Raw genomic sequence first — 7,324 nt, forward strand, 5'->3', positions numbered from 1 at the left:
GTACATCAAATTATTCATGCCCCTCCCTTCTGGCATATAAAATTTCTTCTGAGAAGACTGATGATAGTTTCATGTGGTTTCCATTATAAGTAATATTTGTTCACTCTCTGGCTGCTTTCAATACTCTCTCCTTATCCTTAATCTTTGCCTTTTTAATTATTGTATGTCTTGGTGGTGTCCTCCTGGTGTTCCTTTGTTAGAGGATCTCTGGGCTTCTTTGACCTGAGTGTCTATTTTCTTCCCCAGAAGTTTTCACCAGTTATTTCCTCAAAGAGTGTTTCTAACCCTTTGTCTCTATCTTGTCCTTCTGGTATCCCTATTACACAAATATTGATTCATTTGGAGTTATCATACAACTCTCTTTTCATTCTTCCATTCCTAGAGATCCATTTTTCTCTCTGTCTTTCAGTTTTATGTGTCCTTATTCAAGGAGATACATGACAATTCCACAACTAACATTATAATCAATGATAGACAGATCAAATAATTTCCTCCAAGATCAGTAATAAGGCATGTGTGCCCACTTTCTCCAGTTCTTTTCAGTAAGGTGCTGAAAATCTTAACTAAAGCAATTAGACAAATAAATAAAACATATGAAATATATCAAAATTGGAAATGCAGAATAAAAGGTCTTTGTTTGCAAATGACATGATCTTTTTATAGAAACTCCCAAGAACTCTATAAAAAACTGTTACAAATAAAGTAAATTTCTATGATGTATAATCAACATACACATTCAGTTGTTTCTAAATAGAAAAATGAACTCTATGAAAATAAATAAAACAATCCCATATATACCTTCAAAAACAATAAAATATTCAGCAAGAAATTCAAATGAGATAAAAGATATGTGCTCTCAATTATAAAACAAATTATTAAAGAAATTAAATAAAATACAAATAAATGAAAATATGTAGCATGACCATGGATTTGAAAAATTAATATTGTCATAATGACAAAACTATCCAGAGCTGTTTATAGATTAAATGCAGTCTTTATCAAAATTGTAAAGGCATTTTTCAAAGAAATACAAAATAATTTTGAAAGTCATATAGAAGCATAGAAATACCCTAGTAGCCAAAGAAATTCTTGAAAAGAAGAACAAAATTGGAGGCTTCACAGTTTGTGAATTCAAACTACATTACAAAGATATTGTAATTAAAACAGTATGGCACTGGCATGAAAGAAGACTCATAGACCAATGGAACCAAATCAACATTCCAGAAATAAAACTCATGCATGTACAATGAAGTAACTAATATTTGACAAAGGAGTCATATGACCTAACAATCTGTTTTGAAAAGACAGCTCCATGCCTATGTTCATTGCAGTAGCAGTCACAAAAGTCAAAACAAAACATAAAAACAACCTGTGTCCATTGAAAGATGAATAAATAAAGGTAATACAATATAGAAGATCCTTCCATTTGCATCAAAATAGATGGACCTTAAGGACATTATTCTAAGTGAAATGAGTTAGATAGTAAAGATGAATACTGTATAGTGTCACTTATACTTGGAATCTAAGTAAGCCAAATTCATAGAAACAGAGAGAATAGTGGTTGTCAGGAGCTGGGGTTTTGGAATATATAGCAGATGTTGATCAAAGGGATCAAAATTCCAATTTTAAAAGAAATAAGTTCTGGGTATTTAATGTACAGCAGGGTAGCTAGAGGTACCAATACTGTTTTATACAGTTGATAGGTGCTGAGACTGTAAATCTTAAATATATTACCACAGACTCACATGCACATGAGGTAATTTTGTGAGGTGATGTATGTATGAATTAACATCATTGTGGTAATCATTTTGCAGTGTATAAATGTATCAAATCATCACATTGTGCAACTTAAACTCAATGTTGTACATCAATTATGTCTCAATAAAACTAGAAAAATATACTAAGGATATTAATAAAGTCATGTAAATCAACATAAATTATTTGTACAATTCTTATATCTGCTTTAATATCTGTTCACAACAGTCATTTATAATTGGTAACATAAAATAACAATGAGAAATTCACCCTTAAAATTACACATGGGAAAATTTAAAGGATACAAATTATAAGTAATCCCTTAAGGCTTTTATGTCTGGATTATCAACTAACAGACATGTTTAGGAGAAAATAGAAATAATGACAAAATAAAAATATTTGAAGATATTATGATTGCTGATGCCAATATTCACTAACTGTTTAAGTGAGGTGATAGACAAGGTAGGGTGGTACTCACATTAATCTAAGTTTTAGATATCTAGTACACAATACAGTACTTTTCAATTATATCTTTATTGTTTTTGATGCATTAATTATTTTACTTCACATAGTTGCATACCTCAGAAGAGGAAAAGTTTTCTACTTCTCCACAAAGTCTTGGAAATCCTGATCTAAATAACATATGCAGTCTGTTTTGAAGAGGTTTTTAGCATAAAGGTTATACAATTACATGTGAAAAGTAATAAGTGCTATAAAAGGTGTACAGACTCCTGGATAAATAGGTTATGTCATACAACGTGGTAGACAAAAAGAAAGTAACACAACTTAATTTTTTTAAACACAACAGTTTAGATGAAGGATATTTGTTTACTGATAAGGGAACCAATTAAATATAGTAGAATTCAGACTATCAGGTGATATTAAACTAACTTTTCTTTAGAGAGTGTTAACAGAACTCCTCGGAAATGTAACAATTTCCTAATCTCTGTGGTGAAAAAATGCTATCATTAGATTGCTGTATTATCGAAAGAAGGGATAACTTTATAAATCTTTATTTGTCTACAGAGAAAATGTCTCTGGGGTACACACCTGAGGTTGACTATCCGCTTAGTATCCCTTTCTACTGAGAAAGTGAATTGAATGTACCTTGGAGGCCACCTAAGAGCACGTTCATGTTCTTCATGCTTCCTTGTTTACCTCTTTCAACCCCATAGCCTTTGGTTAAATCATTATGACCAATCACGAATTCATCATGCACATGCTTTATCATTGCTGCTGGAGATGAAAGTGGTGGATCAATTAAGCCCACTTTGTTCATGAGAAGAAACAGTAATGACAGCAGTGAAAAAATACCCAAATTAAAACATTAATTTAGGTAAGTTATTTCCAGTTTTTTACAAAAGCCCCTTTGCTGGCAGCCTATGATACATAGAATGTCTACATGGGCATCTTTTAGTTTTATAGATGTAGTAGTCCCTGCTCTCAAAGAAAGTTTTTCTGAGAGATTTAGTATACAGATGTCCACCCAAATAATAAGGCTTACAGGTACTGATGTTATTCAGTATCTGAAAACTATAGCTATGGGTTATAGTTCATATTTTTAAATGACTTTTAGGTTGAAAATCCTTCTAACAGCTCCATTTCCAAGACTGTTTTAGAAATATTTAAAAGTATATGTCATTACACATTTCTGAATTTCTCTTCCTTATAATAAAAGCTGTTCCTCTTGATTTTATGCTCATGAGACTATAAAATGTCCAAACCATGACAATTCAGTTAAAGTAGAAATATGGTTTGTAGTTTTCTTTTTTCATATTTGTCTAGATTTTGCAGTTTGACCTCCCAGAATTAGTTTAGAATTATTCCTTCCTCTTCCATTTTTCTGGAATACTTTCAAAAGAGTATTAGCTCTTTAAAAGTTTGGTAGAATTCACCCATGAAGCTGTCGTTGTGGAATTTTGTTTATTGGGAATTTTTTGATTACCAATTCAATCTTGTTCAAAGTAATTGGTCTGTTCAGGTTTTCAGTTTATTCCTGGGTAAGTCTTGAAAGATTGTATGTTTCTAGGAATTTATATATTTCTTTTAGTTTGTCAAATTTATTAGCATATCATTTCCCATGTGATTTTCTTATAATTGTTTGAGTTTTTCTGTGTCAGTGGTAACTTCTTCTTACATTTCTGATCTTTTCTTTATTTTTGTCTTCTCTTTATTTTCCTTGATATCTCTGCCTAAGGGTTTGTCTATCATCTTTGTTGTAGAAATATATATTTCACACTTTTGAATTTCTGTGTTCTTTGTAGCATGAGATAAGTTAGTCTTTGATTTTATGCTGATGAGGATATATAATTTCCAAAAGATAAACTTCAGTCAATGTGATAAATTCAAACTTCAAATAATATGTTGATATCATTAAACACAACTGTGCAGCCAACACATACAAGATTTGGTTCTAGTGTGACTTTTCTAGATGTTTATGTTGTACACATGATCCCTGCAATTAATATTTTGTCTACACAAGGGGTGGAATGTGGTATTTGAGGAAGAACAACTCCATCCACGCATTTGTTACTAAAGAGAACATGATTGTTTTGGGCCATGCACAGTCAGAAATTATGATAATTTCCATGGATGCCTTGAGCACAATTTTCAATTAATATTCATTAAGTATTCTACATTTGAGAGTTTTATTTATCTCTAATGTATGAGAGTTAAGCTCTAGCTTCTTAATTTTGTCACCAATTTAATAATGAATTCTTGGCTTTTCCTCTTTTAGAAGCCAGGTATGTTTCAATAGATCTGTTAAAGTCGCTATACTTGGAGGAGCCCTGTGGACCAGCAATCTAAGATAAAGGAATATGCCAAGGGAGATATGAGAAAAACTGAGTTTCTGGTTACATTTGTTTTCCATAAGAGATTTTTTCATAACATGATGCTTAGGAAAACCCATATACCTCATTCTCTCTTGGAATTAATAGTAATTGAAAACTTAGTTTCTATCCACTTCAAAAGCATTAGCCTGACTCTAAAAGGAAAACTCACATTGAATTTCAAGATGAGTTTAAGCCTTCAATAAGATAGGCACAGATGACATAAATAACACAAAGGAAAGATGTCAATCTTAATACTCCCTCTATGCAATCATTGCCATAGTCTACTCCTGGAAATGTCATCATTTCATTCAATTCAACTATTATTCTCCAAACATATTAGACTAGTTGTATATTCATTATATTTGTTCTATTATTAATTCAAACAGATAAAGGTTTTTTTTAAAAGTAAAGTGATTGTTTTCATTATTCTATAAAACAGAAAACTGTTAATAACAAATTTTCATTTCAAAGCTACAGAGCTAATAATCTTTTAATCCTTTTCTGTCTAGGTTCATTCACTTAGAATTACATAATTTTGATTCATGTGTTTCAAATAATTTATTTGCTCTTTAACAATTCTCTGATATGAGTTTAATCTCACAAATAGAGACAATGAAAAATTGTAAATTGCTTCACTTAATTCTTAAAAATCATTTATTCCTTATTTTTTGCAAGTGGGAACACATAGGCTTTATTTTATGAAAATAGATGAGCCACTTCCTATCTTGCCAGATGCTATATTAGCCAAAGTTTCCTGAAATGTATTATTTTGTTTTAATAATTTTTCATTCGTCTAATTATTCCATTATCTAAGTCTGAACTATTAAAAGATGTGATATAAGAGTAAACATAACATAGACTCTACTATCAAGGGCCTTGTAGGTTAATTTAAAATACATAAATTAAGGATCAATTGAATTGCTACAGCTTAATTGTTTTGACAAAGATAAAGGGCTCTGGGACACACATCCAAAATAAGCTGGAATGAATCTTATATAGATTATAACTACTACTCTTTATAGTAAATAAACAAGAGTGTTTGAATAATTTTACATTAGGCATTTTCATGGTGAACTTACACCTCATGTGAATTGCAAAAGAACAGTCAAAAATATCTGTGTTGAAATATTAGTTTCACTTACTTATAAGTGCATGATAAATCATGGGAAAATCTTAACATCTTATGAATCTCAGTTTATTCATTGGTAAACAGATAATATGATTTCCAGGGGAATTGAATGAAAATGAATCATATAATGTATGTCATAGCTAAATTTGGGTGTGATAAAATGTTTTTCTTTTAAAATAGAATTTAATTATTCTTGAACTAATTTGATGGCAATGAATCAATTGAACTAATATGACTACACCATACCCCAAATAAATTGTATTTATATTTTCACAGAAAAAAAATCCAACACGGATTGATGGCTGGATTAAATCTGGATTCTGAGCTTCATGCTTCTGTAAACCACAAGACCTACATGCAGGTGATGGAATTTTTGAGGGGTCTAAACCAGACCAGTGTTATGGAGTTCCTTCTCAAGGGGTTTTCTGATGACCCAGTTAAACAGCCACTCCTGTTTTCCCTGCTCCTCTGCATTTATCTCATCACCATGGTTGGAAACCTGCTGATCATCCTAACAATCATCTCAAATGCTTGTTTTCACTCCCCCATGTATTTCTTCCTTAACAATTTGCCCTTGATTGATCTCTGTTTGTCTTCCACTACAGTTCCCAAAATTCTTGTAGACATCCAGACAGGAAATTCCACCATCTCTTTCAATACCTGCATGATGCAAATATACCTGTTTATCTGCTTTTCAGGGTTGGAAACATTGCTTCTCTCTATCATGTCCTATGACTGTTTTGTGGTCATCTGCCTCCCTTTGTCCTACTTATCCATCATGACTCCCAAATTTTGTGCCTATATGCTGGCTAGCTCCTGGATCTTTGCAGTCTTGAGTGCACAGATACACACCATCTTATTGGTGCAATTACCCTTCTGTAAGGATAACAAAATTCCCCAGTTCTTCTGTGATATTCATCCATTGCTAAATTTGTCCTGTTCATATACCCACATCAATGAGTTATATATTTTTATAGAGGGGGGACTTGTAGTGGTATTGAGCTTTATCTGTATTTTAGTTTCTTACATACTCATTGGTTGTGCTCTAGTCAGAATACCATCAACCACAGGGAAGTTTAAAGCATTGTCCACATGTTCTTCTCACATCTGTGTGGTCCTCTTGTTTTTTGGTACAATAATTGGTGTTTATTTATGTCCCTCCACCTTCCACACAGCTGAAACAGACAGAGCAGCAGCTGTAATGTACACTGTGATCACTCCCTTGTTCATCCCTTTTATCTATAGTCTAAGGAATAGTAATCTGACAGGAGTTCTTAGGAAAACCATCCAAAAGAAATTGTTTATATGATATATGTCAAGGTATGAGGACTTTTCAGGTGAACATATAAATGAGTCAATAATTTTATTAAATGCTCCCAGTTAAATCTGCTTTTTGTGACTGTAAGGCTTACTTATAGATTCTTCAGTAAATTATTTTGTGTATAACAATTTATGAATTATAATATCTTAACACAACTGTTAGCATACAATTTTTAAAGTACATAAACCTGAGTATCATAAATATTGTAGATGCTACAGAAAAATATTTCTAATTCCTCGGATTTCTACAAACCTGACTTATCCTAAAATGTCCAACAAATCTCAA

This window comes from Manis pentadactyla, chromosome 13, assembly GCF_030020395.1.
Source record: "Manis pentadactyla isolate mManPen7 chromosome 13, mManPen7.hap1, whole genome shotgun sequence".
NCBI classification, from domain to species: domain Eukaryota; kingdom Metazoa; phylum Chordata; class Mammalia; order Pholidota; family Manidae; genus Manis; species Manis pentadactyla.